The sequence below is a fragment of the Rhodnius prolixus genome, unplaced genomic scaffold (assembly GCF_049639745.1).
Source record: "Rhodnius prolixus isolate KJV_2025 unplaced genomic scaffold, Rpr scaffold_5, whole genome shotgun sequence".
Lineage (NCBI taxonomy): Eukaryota > Metazoa > Arthropoda > Insecta > Hemiptera > Reduviidae > Rhodnius > Rhodnius prolixus.
In genome coordinates, this window is record NW_027411624.1 from 37,412,539 (window position 1) to 37,428,421 (window position 15,883).

General features: G+C 36.2%; 2 protein-coding genes across 3 annotated transcripts in view; one reads left to right on the forward strand and one right to left on the reverse strand.

Annotated features, from left to right (window-relative positions):
- LOC141458393 (uncharacterized) overlaps nucleotides 1-15,883 on the reverse strand; it is a 311,203-nt gene that overhangs the window by 189,640 nt on the left and 105,680 nt on the right. For both annotated transcript variants that reach the window (XR_012460915.1, XM_074136305.1), the window contains exon 4: nucleotides 612-650. The gene's annotated coding sequence lies outside the window, so the exon portion shown is untranslated. The remainder of the gene's footprint in view (nucleotides 1-611; nucleotides 651-15,883) is intronic.
- E23 (ABC transporter G family member E23) overlaps nucleotides 1-15,883 on the forward strand; it is a 306,543-nt gene that overhangs the window by 171,235 nt on the left and 119,425 nt on the right. The gene's annotated exons all lie outside the window — the stretch shown is intronic.

Genomic DNA, 15,883 nt, shown 5'->3' on the forward strand with positions numbered 1-15,883 from the left:
CCCATTCAAGGTACCCACTCATCCTTGTATTGTATAAATAGTTTGAGGTAAAAAAATAAATATATCTGTTTTGTTCAAAGATAACTGTGCCCCCTTATAAGACGCCCACCATTCTTAAAAATAAAACGGGATAATTTTTATATTGTAAATCTTGCAGAAAGGAGATTTCCGGTTTGATTCATACACGATATCACCTCCCGCCCTCCCGCCAAGTCCACAAAATAGCACAAGAAACAAAAACTTCCGGTTTCTGGGCGGCTAAGATCAGGGTCAGCCCTACTCCTAGTTGTTTTTTTGAAAGTCAGTAGATGTTTTTGTTACCTCTCGCTTAATCTTGTCTTTTGACTCACACTTTACAAGTTCTAGAACATCATCTAACCTCCCCTAGGTGTTAGATATCCAATCTCTTTTTCTTTTCTCTTTTGGTATCCAATTCAAGCAACATTCTCTCATTGATTTTTTTTAAAAAACATGACTTCAATGGTGAAATTCAAATTCATAATATCGGATTATGAATATTAGACATTAAATGAAATTATTCTCCTGATCAGTTCTGACTTACATTTTACGTAAACATCAGCTCATAATGTAATAAAATTTATTTCACTTACCTGGATGAAGCACTGGTGATACTCTGACAGCTTGATGACCTAAAAAGGAAAAAACAAAAAGTTAATTACCCTTAATAATTAATAAAAAATATTTAAATTTTTTTAAAAAAATGGAACTAGCTGAATTCTAAGGCGGAGATCCCGGGTACGAATCCCCAGCTGCCAGCCCTTAGATTTTCTCTTTTTATCTTTTCTCTAAAATTCGGTAAAGATTCCATTGAAATCCGAACACTACGAAAAGAGATATATTCGTTTGAATTTTGAACGAGTTTTAAATCGTAGATCGAAAACATCGAAAATTTAACCTTCTATATTTCGTTTACTATTATAGCTAGAAAAAATGCCATTTATACCAATTAAACAGAAAACTGTTCTCTACATTTTGGTGCAGAATTCATGGAAATCTGATAAAAACTATAAAAGATAGAACAGCTTGGACTCAGTCTAGGATGCTCTTGATCTACTAAAAGTAAATCTTCTATTTTTCTTTTATCTAAGAACTTGGAGACATTTCTACCGCTATTTCTTTCTTTATACAGGGTGTTCATTTTAAGACGGCTCAAATGCATTTCATGCTTAAACGGTTGATCTGAGCAAAAAATGGTAGATCTGTACCATCTGTTACAAACAAGAAGGTTTAATAATTATTTGGTAATTTTGGGAGAGTTGCGTTTAATTACCAAAAACATTGGAAACCTCCTGCCACATATTTAACTGTCCAATATCTTTCATGTAAAGGATCAAACTTATTCCTTAATTTATCAAATAATGCACTTTACGCAACTTGTGAAGCATTAGCTGTGCCTTCAAAGGTGGCTCCTCAGATACAGAGAGCAGTTGATAACCTCCAGGCTAACCTGGCTTGCGAGCCAGAGTAGGCTCCTTTGAAGGCACAATACATGCTTCAGAAGTTGTGTAAAGTGCATTATTTGATAAATTAAGGAATAAGTTTGATCCTTTACATGAAAGATATTGATCACTTAAATATGTGGCAGGAGGTTTCCAATTTCTTTTTGGTAATTAAACGCAACTCTCCCCAAAATTACCAAATAATTATTAATCCTTCTTGTTTGTAACAGATGTAAAATTAATTTTTAGCCATTTTGTGTATGCTTGAGAACATCTAAAGCTCTTAACATTGGATTTTCCTTAGAAAAATCACTCGGAAAACGACTTATTACCCGATATTAAGAAAAATACTAGCTTTACTGCCTTGGCAATATTTTTTAGTAGAATGGGGATGAAAAAATACATAAAAATGACCAATCACGTGCTTTTCTTTCTCTTTGATAACAAGTTAAAAAAATTGAAATATGATTAATAAATACCAGATTTTGAAACGGCCTAGCACCTTTAAAGATATCGAATTGCGGTTTCCGGTTTCTTTCATAACTTTTTATACTCTTTAAAACTGTGTACGTGGGGGTCATCTGCAAAACCTTAATTTTGGACGCGCGTCAGCCGCGTGTGCGGGTAGGAATCCTAAAATCAAGTCACATATTCTGAAACTAGAGGCGACGGGCAACAAATTTTTCCTCTACCACATTTTTTGTTCAGATTAACCGTTTTAAGCATCAAATGCATTTGAGCCGTCTTAAAATGAACACCCTGTATTCTCTCAGCTGGAGTACAAGAAATTAAAGAATCAGAATTTCACAATTGCGAACTTGTATTATAATAAAGGTTTAAGATTGAAATCTTCTACCGCCATTTTGTTCTTCCAAACCATTGTGCAAACATTTTAGTGCTATTCTTGTGCAGATAAACGGGGAAAATTGTTATGATAATAAGTACGTATTGTTACTTTATTTTGCCATTGAATATTTATCTATTTCTTTCAAATAACTTGCAAAAAAACTATATCCAAAATTAGATTTTCTTTTGCAGCAAAATGCACTGTTGCAAAATTTCACCAAGGACGTATCTTTTATTTATTTTTTATTCAAGTTTAAAAATCAGTTACAAAGACATCCTTTGTTTTTTTTTTAATTTTACTACAAACAAACATACTCACATACAAATCATGGTGTATGTTCTGCGCATGACCTTCTCTCTCCGTTCATCAATCTCTCTCTATCTCTCACATACACGCTCTCTTTTCTGCCATTATAGTTCTTAAGAGTTCTTAGCACCCTGACTCAAACTAGCCATCATTTTTTATTTTTTTATCTATCTTTTTTTTTCTAATTTTCTAAAAAAATTCTATGTCCTTGTAGTAAAAAAAAACAAATATGCTAATTTTCACACGTTTAAAAGCAAACAAACGAAAATAAACTAAAATCACACCAAAATTACTATCACTTTCATCGTTTCAAACCTTCGTGATCTTTTTTTAAAACATCGATCTTTGCAAAAGAAAAACAGCTGTTTCCGATAATAAATAATAATCTCTTGAGAAGCTACAGTATCTGAAAAGCATCATTCACGTGATTTTTCTCTCATCGCAATTTACGTGAAGAAATTTTGTTTTTCTTTTTTACAGTTTTTGCAAAATAAAAAGCAAAAACTAGGAAATGAAAACTGTATTAATATGGTACTTCCGTTCAATCGATTTTCTTAAATTTTCAATTTTATGTACACATCGATTACTAATTAGTATTACACAAGTGTTGTGTTAAAAATTATACATAACTTACAGTTAAAGGGAAGCTTAATCCTAACCTATACTAGAAATACCAGAAATTACACGCTACAAGTGACGTGATTAGCTCAAGAATGTAAACGGCATACAGGAAATGGACATCCGAGTTTTCAAGTGCAGTTTGCTGCCCTTAGACGTTCCTTTTACAAGAAACGTCTATCCGTTGAAAGAAATAGCGATTCTTGGGAAGGCTCTGCGGGACACTTCGTTGGCCCCGGAGCCTTGTTTTGGGGTTCCGAAGTGTGTTAAGACTGCGACCGTTAACTTATGGGTGCAGAGTAGTAGGTCTCAGGAGCTTGCCACCACTGGGCAGAGACAGGCGAAGGAGTTTTTTAAAGTACTATTCACCGTGGCTGACTGCAGAATTAATCCGTCAGGGCCGCGTGGGGTTATAAGGATGATTGTAGGCCTATTAACTGGCCACTGCAGACTCGGAAAACACATGCATCGCATGGGCTTGGCAGATGATAGTTTCTGTAGGTTCTGCCAGGAAGAGGAGGAAACGGCACTACGTACACGTGTTGTGTCAGTATGAGGGACTTGTCTGGGCTAAGGATGTTACTTCTCCGGGGAGAAAAAACCAAGGCCTGAGGAGCTTTACCCAAGAGCCGCTCTCCAGATTAAAAGGACAGGTCTGGAGGGTGAGCTTTAAAGTGAGGGGAGCCACAATAGATCCAAAGGGGTCGCAGTGGCATAGGCCTTGAGGCCGCCCTAGTCTAATCTAATCTAAGAGCTCTTCTTTAAGGAATCTTCATCAACGGGTGCACCCTTCGTCGCGGTTATTCTCGTGACATGTCTCTTTTTTTCTTCCAATAAGTTTGACTTATAAGATATTGTAGTTCAGTTATGAAAATATAAATAAAAAATTGGAAAAAATAACTGAACTAATTTTCTTATTTTGGCTTTATTGACCTGTTATGGATTTCTATAACATTTGTCCATAACCTACTTCCTAAAACCCTTGTCTAATCTGATTAACTCAAGTCTATTAACACCTAGTTTTGCCTTAACAATCCCCATGTTCGGCTGGCGATTCCTACCACTGTAGGACAAGCTTTGGCAGCTAGTTGTATGCTCAGACTACATTACAATTAGATTGTAATAGCGGGACCGGGGACCTATGCTCCACGGCACCGCAGCCACAAGAGGCTTATTGTGCCATCCCCTTTGGATCTAGTAGACGAAACTTCCCCTATTAAAGAGGTTGAGGACCAGAGTAATGTGATTTCTGTCGAAGCCCAGAGTCTCTTTAGATCTACAATAGTAGACGAAACTTCCCCTACTAAAAAGAGGTTGAGGACTTTTCTTAATAGTTCTTTTTGCGCTACAATCTCCCTTTGCCTCAAAGAGCCAAAGAATTCATCTATCGCAACGCAGCCGAATAACAGGTGAGAGGCCATCTCCTCCTCTTCCTGACACAATCTGCACAACAGTTCCGAGAGCTAATAAGCCCCCATCTTGAACAAAGATACTAAGCTCAGACTAAATAATTTTGTTTTTCACCATTTATTAAATACAAAATAGAACTAATATAATACCTAAATAAAAACTATACCTAGAACTACTTTCACGTTGAGATAAAAATTAATGTTACAATATTGTCGTTAAATAAAAAAGGACAAAGTATAATGTGAACTTTAACATTTTAAGAAATTATTTTTAAGTCGCGAAATCAATTCATACTTATGAAAGTGGATAATATTAAAAGTAGTTACCAACAATAAATTGTATGTATAATATACCTTCTATTGTATATTAATGACGCTACCGGGTTTTTTTTTTGTATAAATACTACCCACACTGCTGCAGCATATCTACTTACTTGTAGGCAAAAGTTGAGGGGTCAATTGTAGCAGATAGGTCACGATTTCTCTCTGTAATAACTATTCTTTCACTAGAACGTAATAATATATGTTCTAGTAAGTTATATATTCTTCCAGATACATTGCTCACGGAGTCTAATATATTCTTTGTAACATGTAGCTTTAAATGTATTTAGAGAAATCTCGTAACATTTAATAGATCCCAGACACCAGAAGATTTGTAATTAGGATGTGGTCGTACAGTATGTTATGTAAAAATTGAAAAATTATTTTCTTTCTAACTTCTTTACTTTGTTATCATTTATGATCAGGCTTTCTTTTTCTTTTTCTAAACATCGTGATGATTTTGATGATGTTTTCTCATAGAAAGTTTTTTAAATCATCCTTTAAAAAAAGAAAGTAATAAGACAACTAATCTCTCAAATGGTAGACTAATTATTTAAAAATTGAATCACATTAAAGCCACACCATAAAATGTATTTAGAATAACCAATAAATCCTCGCAAAAAATGAAGAAGAAAATATATTATTCAATTTAAACAGCATATTATAAAAATAAATCGAGACAGTTTTGATCGATAATTCATTTATATTGCACATAATTATATAATGATCACTTGTGAATACATCAATTTTCGTATAATAGCTCATCGATTATTAACTGGGAGTGTGTAAGAGAGAGACAGTGATTGAGAGGGCGGGCATTTTGGCCCCCACTGCCACCTACTGCCTTTAATAACTTCATATTATTATTTTTGTTCATTCCGGTTCATTAGTAGGCCTACTTCCTCCTAGTAATACTGAAAGTGAACTTAATACTAGCTTGACCGAGCTTCTTTATTAATAACTAGTAAAGTAATGTAATGCCTATTTTCTCAGACGGGCTTTACGTCTAACTACCAAATTAGGGGACGTGGAAGGGGGCGACTAACAAATATACTTCACTGTAAATTTCTTTTATTAACCATTAAATAAAATACAAGGCCTAGACGGGGGGAATCGAACCCACTAAACCAAAAATACATCTTAGCATTGCGGGTCTAGCCTATAACCTCCTAACATACTTTACTATAAATTTCTCATATTAACCATTAAATAAAATACAAGGCCTAGACCGGGGGAATCGAACCCACTAAACCAACAATACATCTTAGCATTGCGGGTCTAGCCTATAACTGCCTAACATACTTTGATATAAATTTCTAATATTAACTATTAAATAAAATACAAGGCCCAGACCGGGGGAATCGAACCCACTAAACCAACAATACATCTTAGCATTGCGGGTCTAGCCTATAACTGCCTAACATACTTTACTATAAATTTCTCATATTAACCATTAAATAAAATCCAAGGCCTAGACCGGGGGAATCGAACCCACTAAACCAACAATACATCTTAGCATTGCGGGTCTAGCCTATAACTGCCTAACATACTTTGATATAAATTTCTAATATTAACCATTAAATAAAATACAAGGCCTAGACCAGGGGAATCGAACTCACTAAACCAACAATACATCTTAGCATTGCGGGTCTAGCCTATAACCGCCTAACATACTTTACTATAAATTTCTAATATTAACCATTAAATAAAATACAAGGCCTAGACCGAGGGAATCGAACCCACTAAACCAACAATACATCTTCGCATTGCGGGTCTAGCCTATAACCGCCTAACATACTTGGGACATCCAGTAATTTCCCGTACGACAGGAACAAAGGAGAGTCTAGCATCATCCCTAAATTAGAACTCTGCTTAATGGGACATCCAGTAATTTCCCTACGACAGGGATAAAGAAGAGTCTAGCATCATCCCTAAATTAGAACTCTGCTTAATGGGACATCCAGTAATTTCCCGTACGACAGGGACAAAGGAGAGTCTAGCATCATCCCTAAATTAGAACTCTGCTTAATGGGACATCCAGTAATTTCCCGTACGACAGGGACAAAGGAGAGTCTAGCATCATCCCTAAATTAGAACTCTGCTTAATGGGACATCCAGTAATTTCCCGTACGACAGGGACAAAGGAGAGTCTAGCATCATCCCTAAATTAGAACTCTGCTTAATGGGACATCCAGTAATTTCCCTACGACAGGGATAAAGAAGAGTCTAGCATCATCCCTAAATTAGAACTCTGCTTAATGGGACATCCAGTAATTTCCCGTACGACAGGGACAAAGGAGAGTCTAGCATCATCCCTAAATTAGAACTCTGCTTAATGGGACATCCAGTAATTTCCCGTACGACAGGGACAAAGGAGAGTCTAGCATCATCCCTAAATTAGAACTCTGCTTAATGGGACATCCAGTAATTTTCCTACGACAGGGATAAAGAAGAGTCTAGCATCATCCCTAAATTAGAACTCTGCTTAATGGGACATCCAGTAATTTCCCGTACGACAGGGACAAAGGAGAGTCTAGCATCATCCATAAATTAGAACTCTGCTTAATGGGACATCCAGTAAAAAAAAAAGAAGAAGTTTATTACGTGAAATTAATAAACCTACAGTGTATTTTGGGTTTTAAAAGGAAATTATCTGAGAACCAGGAAAAGTGGGATCCCATGTCTTAGTCCTAAGTTGAACTGGGAATTCCTGAGAGTCAGCTATCTCTTTTCACCACTACCCTTGACGAAGCAAGGGATAACGAAAGACAATGGCAATCTTACCATTTTTTTTTTTTTTTTTTAATTTCACTGAAAATTGCCAGGCTAGTTTAAACACAATAAAACTTTTAAAGATCACATTGTAAATATCTATTTTTTTGAAATACGTAATATTTAGGAGAAATATAAAGGATACAATAAAAGAAGATGCAAAAGAAGATAAGAAAAAAGGATTTTTCTGGTAACAAAGATAAAAAAAAAAAAAAAACGAAAGTTGAAAGACCTCTTGATGTTAGCGAAGGCCGGCCTTGGAGGCCGTTGAAATAGGTGCGTGCCAGGGGCGTGTGGAGGCGGTAAAAGGAATACGTTGCCGTGACTGCCGGGAATATCCAGAGCTTGGAGGATGTATGACGCCCGTGACCTCTACACTAGCTAACCCCTATCGAACAAGAATGTACTTACAGAGCCTACGAGAATGGTTGGTCACCCAACCATTGAATCATTTTATCGGTCAGTGCCCCCCCCCCAAAAAAAAGTCCAGCCACTCACATCTATAACCTTTATATACGTCCGCCCATAAATTTCTGCTTTTTCTTTTTCTTATTTTATTTAGCCGAAAAAGTGCCCTAACTTCTTTTTATTATAACAAGTGACATTATCAGTTACCATATTTATACACGCACACAAGCACACCATTTGCTAATTTATCACCTATTAACTCGCTCGATTAAACCTTTTTTTGGGATGAGGAGAGGGGGAGGCCCACTAAAGAGGGATCCTTATCTCAAGGTCAAGGTTTTTTTTGTTCTTTCCCCTCCAATCTCCTCTCTATTCTTTCTCATTTTTTTAAACCTAAATATTGGTTTGGCGTAGTCTTTTAGGCATACTGGTCCAAACCACAACTTAATTAAGGACGTAAAATATTTGCACTAAACGTATTTTATTTATTTATTTCGTCATCCCTAATGATTTAATAAACGGAAATTAACAGAAATTTCAAATTTAATGTTCCGTAAACCAGTTAAGCGTGGAATTTAGTTTTAAAAACCTCCCCTTTCCCCGCAGTGTGCGAAATCAAAATCAGACAATGACGTTTTGTATACACGTCGAACGCAGCAGGGCAAAAACAACCAAAAGTTTACAATAGTCATAATAGTCACTGCAAGCGACGTTTTCTGCAATCACTCTCTGGGGCTTGGAGATTACCAGAGCACTTTCGGTGCTCATTCAAAAATCTTGCACCGCTTCAAGTATGCATTGCTCTATAGTTAACTAGGGACGCAAAAGAGCTTTTACAAAGGAAGAAAAGAGCTTTTTGAATTCTGCGCAAAATGAACATCATGCTCGTACTGAGGTCCTGAATCTCTCTATCTAAGAGGAAAAAAAAACGGGCATTGCACAAGGGTTTGTGAGCTTCTATTTGTGTGCTTAATTCCCCAATCTCTAATGCTGAGACCAAACATGTACCAACCACTTATCATTTGGCTGACTCCTACCGCAGTTCTATTGGGTAAGATAAAGGAAACATCCCACCAAATAATATTCTTATTGTATTTTATTAGAATTTCGAGTTTTTATAGTTAAAGGGCAATTTTATAGTTTTCACAACGAGGTATACACGTCGAACGGCATCGTAATAGAGATTTGGTTTGACGTTTATAAACGTCAAACACGCTTAACTGGTTCAAGTAAAAAGCCGACACATTGTTCAGTTTCTGTATAATGAGTTACTTTTACTTACTACAGAAAGAGGAAGGAAGTCAAAATTTTTTTAGCATAATACTAGAAATTAGACTGGAAAAGAACTTAAGATCATTATACAACAAGACTTGCACAATTTTAACTGAGATAAGCAACATCAGCACGACTTAGCCAATAAGAAAAATTAAATTAAAAAATTAAAAAGATTTAACCCATAATTGTGGAAATTGGACCATTTTTACCTGTTTCTCAAAAAAATGAATTTCTATCAGTAAGAAATGTAGCCAACAGCTTCCAATATGTAATAATTCGTGGGCGGAGTAACTTCGAACACACCGTAGTAGAGATTTGGTTTGACTTGTATACACGTCAAACTCATTTAACAGGTTAATGGTTTTAATAAACGGAAATTTACAGAAATTTCAAATTTAATGTTAGCGTCACCTTTGAGAATAAGTAATAAGTTGGTGTAAAAAATTCAGCCAATTTGGGGGGGGAGGGCTTAGTCTCCAAATATCTAGTTTTTCCTCTCTTAAAGCAGTTACTTAATTTATTCCAATAAATTACTATTTTAGGCAACATTAACTTAAGCCCTAACCTGTAAAAAATCAGCTCCGATAATTCATTATTTACATAAATCTGCAAATATTCATTATTAATAATCACAGTTAATACTCTTACTCTAGTAAGTGTAATGGAAGAATAATCATCCCACGAATAATCATACAAAAGAGTAAAGAAAAAATGCCAAAAGATCGTTAACCCTTTTGCAGTTAACCTTGCACTTTACATTTATAACATTAAAAATAAACACAACAACATCGCGTGCATACACACCGAGTTGTCGAAATGAATTATTCACCAAACTTCTTGTAGTAATTTTCATTCAATTAAATAAAGTGCATATTTAAATTTCTAGAAAAAAATAAAGTAAAAGAGAAATAATTTATTAAATTTATTTTTATTGAATCAAAAAGAAGCTTACCACAATTTTTTAATAATATATTTTTTTATTTATTATTTTTTACCTTTATAAGCTTAAAATGCACCATTTATAAGCGAGCTACAGGTAGCTTTTTATTTATTTATTTATTTTTTATGTGACAGAGAGGGAGAGTATGATTTAAAATTGTCGCAATAGAAATGAAAATAATGAATTCGATGTGCATTATCGATTCACTTGTCATATTACAATACTGTCGATAAAAAAAACTTGTCGGTCAATAATTATTATCTAAACCTGTTCGATTGCTATTTTATTTTATCATTTATTTTTTTTGAGCTAAAACTCGAGATAATACTTCGATTATTAAACAAAAATAATAATAAACTCAAGCAAACTTCTCTTACTTCAGTAAACAGTTCGTAACAGTAAAATATACTTAGGATGGAAGATTTGCGAGGAATCGGTCAAATAAAACAACTCGTCTCTTTTGCCAACGTTTCGACAAATACGAGGGTCGTTTGAAAAGTCCGTGCAAAGTCAGAGAGATAGCATTACTGGGGCGTATCGAGGTTATGTTTAGTTAGTAGCATCTCTTGGAAGAACACACACCAAGTTTCAGCCAGATCGGTCTATTTCTTTGTGTTTGGCATTCGTTTGAATCGAGGAAGTCGAGTGATTTTCAAAAAATGGACGAAAAAGAATTTCGTGTGTTGATTAAACACTACTTTATGAAAGGCAAAACGCCTGAGGAGACTAAAGAGAAGCTTGATAAACATTATGGTGACTCTGCACCTTCGATTAGAACAGTTTATAAGTGGTTTCAAAATTTTCGGAGTGGCCATATGGGCACAAGTGACCCCTGTTCTGGACGCCCTGTTGAGGTTACTACTCCAGAAATCATTGATAGAATCCATGATATGGTGATGGATGACAGAAGAGTGAAGGTGCGTGAGATTGCTAGTGCTGTGGGCATCTCGAATGAACGGGTACATAATATTTTGCATCAACATTTGGACATGACAAAGCTATCCGCAAGATGGGTGCCGCGATTGCCCACGCTTGACCAAAAACGAAATCGTGTGAAGTGTTGCAAGGACGGTTTGCAGCTGTTCCAGAAGAATCCGCAGGACTTTAAGCGTCGTTTCGTCACTGTGGATGAACATGGATACATCACTACACTCCTGAGACCAAAGAACAATCTAAACAATGGGTTACCAAGGGGGAATCTGCGCCAAAAAAGGCGAAGACCGTTCCTTCGGCCGGTAAGATTATGGCGACTGTCTTTTGGGATTCGCAAGGAATAATCCTCATGGACTATCTGGAAAAGGGTAAAACTATTACAGGTGCATATTATTCATCGTTATTGGACCGTTTGAAAACCGAGCTGCAAGAAAAACGCCCACGATTGGCCCACAAAAAAGTCCTTTTCCGTCACGACAACGCACCAGCTCACACCTCAGCAGTTGTGGTCGCAAAATTAATGGAAATAGGGTTCCAACTCGTTTCCCATCCCCCCTATTCTCCAGACTTGGCTCCCTCGGACTACTATTTGTTCCCCAATATGAAGAAATGGCTGGCGGGAAAAAGATTTTATTCAAACGAGGAGGTGATTGCAGAAACGAATGGCTATTTTTCAGACTTGGACAAATCCTATTATTCGGAAGGGATCAACAAACTAGAGCAGCGTTGGACGAAGTGTATAAGCCTAAAAGGAGACTATGTTGAAAAATAAAAAAGGTTTACCCCAAAAAATTAAGTAGTTTTTATTTTTGGACGGACTTTTCAAACGACCCTCGTAAGTTCCATAAGAACATAAAAGCCCAAAAATGGAGGGTGCAATGTAGGAAAAAAAAAAGGAGTAAATGGTTTTGTATAATAAGATTCCGGAGGCTGTACCAAGATTTGATTTGATTAGAGAGAAATTATATCTCTTTGGTCTGAATTGAGCGACTTTGATTCCTTGTATCACATTAAGAAGAATAATCCAATGTTGCATTGCTTTACATAGTAGAGAAATAACAGTATTTGCATTCAATTTATTTTTTAATAAAGTTTGTTGCAAAAAAATTACAGTTAAAAAGGAGGATTTTCCCATATTTTAAAGAAAATTTGGGAATTTTTAAGAAAAAACGTGTGGCTGTGTTATGGACACGGCCGTGTGTTGTACGTGAATACGTTAACGTAACGGGTTACATTTTTTATATAAAATATTTTTATTTATGTATTTAGGATGAAATCAAGGAAACAAATCGACGATCGAACACAATCTATGCCTATACAGTCTGTTGTCGTTGCCAGAAGCGATTTCATCATCCACTTGCTAAATTTCAACCGCCCCAGCTGCAGATGTACTGCGACACCGTCGTTGATCCGCTCGGCCGTATTCATTCTTTTACGTTCCCGGGCACAGCTTGACTCGGTCATATGTTGTTTTATTATTACCATTCGATTGTTCTTGAGAAACCCTTTCCAACCGTATACGATCTCTTGGTATTTGGTTTTGGCTTTTCGACGCGCAAAGGCCAACATTATATATTTTTGATAATATTTTTTTATTCTAACCTTTATTTTATTTACTATCACTATTTTACACTAGTGTTTTATATACAATCGATAGATTGTGACGACTGCTGACGATTAAAACTTAAACGAACATCGTAGCTTCTCCGAGTCAAAAGTTATACTAATTGCAAATCTCGATACGCAGCAAAATGATCTCAAAATGGTGGCGCTTCCCCCTCCACCGCGCGCCATGTGTCACAGTCCTTGTTTATCGTAATGCATTCTTTGATCCTTTAGCTATTCAGTGGTCTAATTTAATTTTGGATGTAGACGATAGATTCGAAACTATAATGCCAAACTGTATCCCCCGATTTTGTTATCATTAGGTTTTTTGGATTGCCTCCATATGATAGCAAATTTAAAGACGTATTCACGTCAAAAGAGAAAAAAAATTGTCAAAGTTGGGTGTTTTTCAACGTTACAGCTTTTTCGTGCATTTTTTGACGATCAACCCTTATACAACTGTCCTACCGGACAGTTTTAATATAAGCAAGGATAAAAAAAACATTCTATAATTACCAAATAGATAATTGAAAATAAAAAACTAAGCAATATAATGTTCTCTGAATAATATTTAAATAAATTGCCTTACTAAATGAATTTAAATTAGTAAAGAAGGTTAAATCAAACCAAGAGAAAGTAGGTCCCCACAGAACTTCGTGTCCTATATTTATAATATATAGTATGTTCTGTATTTATACTAAGCATATATCCGGTATAATGAGCACTGGATGGAAACTTCCGTGATCATATCTCTCTCTGTATACCGATACATTCACTGACCAGACAGTCACCAATCCTCCTGGCACCAATCAAAACTCCCTTCCTTACATATATTAACTCTGATAGTCACTGTGAATATAGCAAACGTTTACTGCAGCAGCGTCTTAACACATAACGCAATACTAGAGTGTTGAACGTGCTTAGTATACTCTGTACTTCCGATCTGTTAATGACAGACTTTTATCTTTTATATATAAAGACGTTTCCTTTAATTGGTAAAGCTAACTGTAACTTCTTATGCAGTATCCACCCAACTTACGTACAAATGTAAAAAAAAAAAAAAGTCGAATAAATACTCGTATATATACATATATAAAATAGGCGCCACGGTAGCCAAGCGGTTAGAGGCGAGACTTTATAAACGTAGAAGCTGCAGAGGTAGTTTGATGTGTGCCACTACTTGGGTTTAGCGAACCCACAGGCAAACTCTGGCTCAGGGGTCCCCAAACTCCGGCCCGCGGGCCACATGCGGCCCTCTGAGGGCATTTATCCGGCCCCCGCCGCACTTCCGGAACGGGGCATCTCCTTCATTGGTGGTCAGTGAGATAGGAGCCCTATATGTGGCGGTGCCGCAAAGCGCTGCGTCGCTCATGTACAGTACTACTTCCGATGACGCGGGATGCACGCGTCATGGCTCCGGAAAACAGTGTAAAATAACAGCCAGAAGTAGGAAGAAAGGCAAAGCACTATAACTAAACCGGACATTGACCATCTCATTAGCCAAAAGCTGTTCCATAATTCCCACAGAAATTCTGGGCAGTTTGTTGATTTAAATTAACTTGTTCTTTATTTGAAATGCACTACAGAGTGCCCACTCACTACAGATTTACAATTTAACATTCACTAATTTAAAAACCATGTGGAGCCACAATAAACCTTGTTAGGACGCAGTAGATTTCGATTTGTTTATGAACCACTCCTTTCATAATCGTAACTCTTTAAAACTGTTTACTGTAAGCTGCATAATGTGCAACATTAAGTGCAACGTTCACGCGCACAGTTTCTCTTGTTTCGAGTCTAGTTATTCGCTCAAGATTTTTGTTCTTGAATCTGTCGGTGCCTTATTAAAAAATCTGCACTAAATCTAATTCCTACTTAACTGCAGCATCTTTTCGGTTTCTGACATTACCTAGATCAGGACATGATACTGAACTATGGGAAGAGCTAGCCAAGATTGGTCAAATCTTGCGATAATTTGGGTCAATGGTTATTAACAATTTAATAGTGAAATTGAATACTAGTTATAAGGTACCACAGTAGCCGAGCGCGGTTATAGGCTAGACCCGCAAAGCTAAGATGTATTGTTGGTTTAGTGGGTTCGATTCCCCGGTCCAGAGGCATTGGATTTTATTTAGAGGTTAATAAAAGAAATTTACAGGAAAGTATGTTTGCTAATCGCCTTCGTCTACGACACCTAATTGGTAGTTGGACGTAAAGCTTTGCCTTCAAAAATAGGCGATTACTTTTAGTTTACTACTTTACTGAAAAAAAAATATTTAGTTTTAAAGCAAAAGAAATGTTAAACCTTCGAAGCAACGCAAATAATTTTTTCGAATAGTTACCTGAACATCAAATTAATTTTTCATTTTTAAAGTTTAATTTTATTTTTTTGATGATTTAAGGTGCATCAACATCTGAGGTTATTGGTGCCCGGAGCTTTTTTCAGTGCACTGCCGGCTGCAGGACAGTGTTAGCTGTTGTTACAGACAACACTGGCCATCACCAGACAGTGAGCTGTAAGAAGCTCCTAGGAAGAGAAAAATCTATGGGTCAGCAGCTGGATTCGAACCCAGGAGCTCTGCGTGGGAATCCAATAACCGCACAGCTAATACCTTCCCTCTCTTTAAAGTCTAATATTAAAAAATAAATAAATAACTAACTAAAAATAAATTATCCAAATGAATACATTCATACTAACATTGAACTTTGAACTGTCACAGCGATAATCTATTGGGATAAAAAAAAAGGAAATAGACCAGAAAAGAAGAAGACAAATGTCGCCAAAGGTATACTGATGATATGGCAGTGAGTGGAATAATATTTGTGAATACATAACGGTACATTTGTATAGGATTTGACCTCTTGATTTATTCTGCATACATTATGCTCATACTGCTAGTAATGTATGCATACATTATGCAGAGAGGGGGGAAAGAGATATCCGAGATGGGCGGGAGGAGGAGCAGGAAAGAGCCAACTGCCGCCAAAT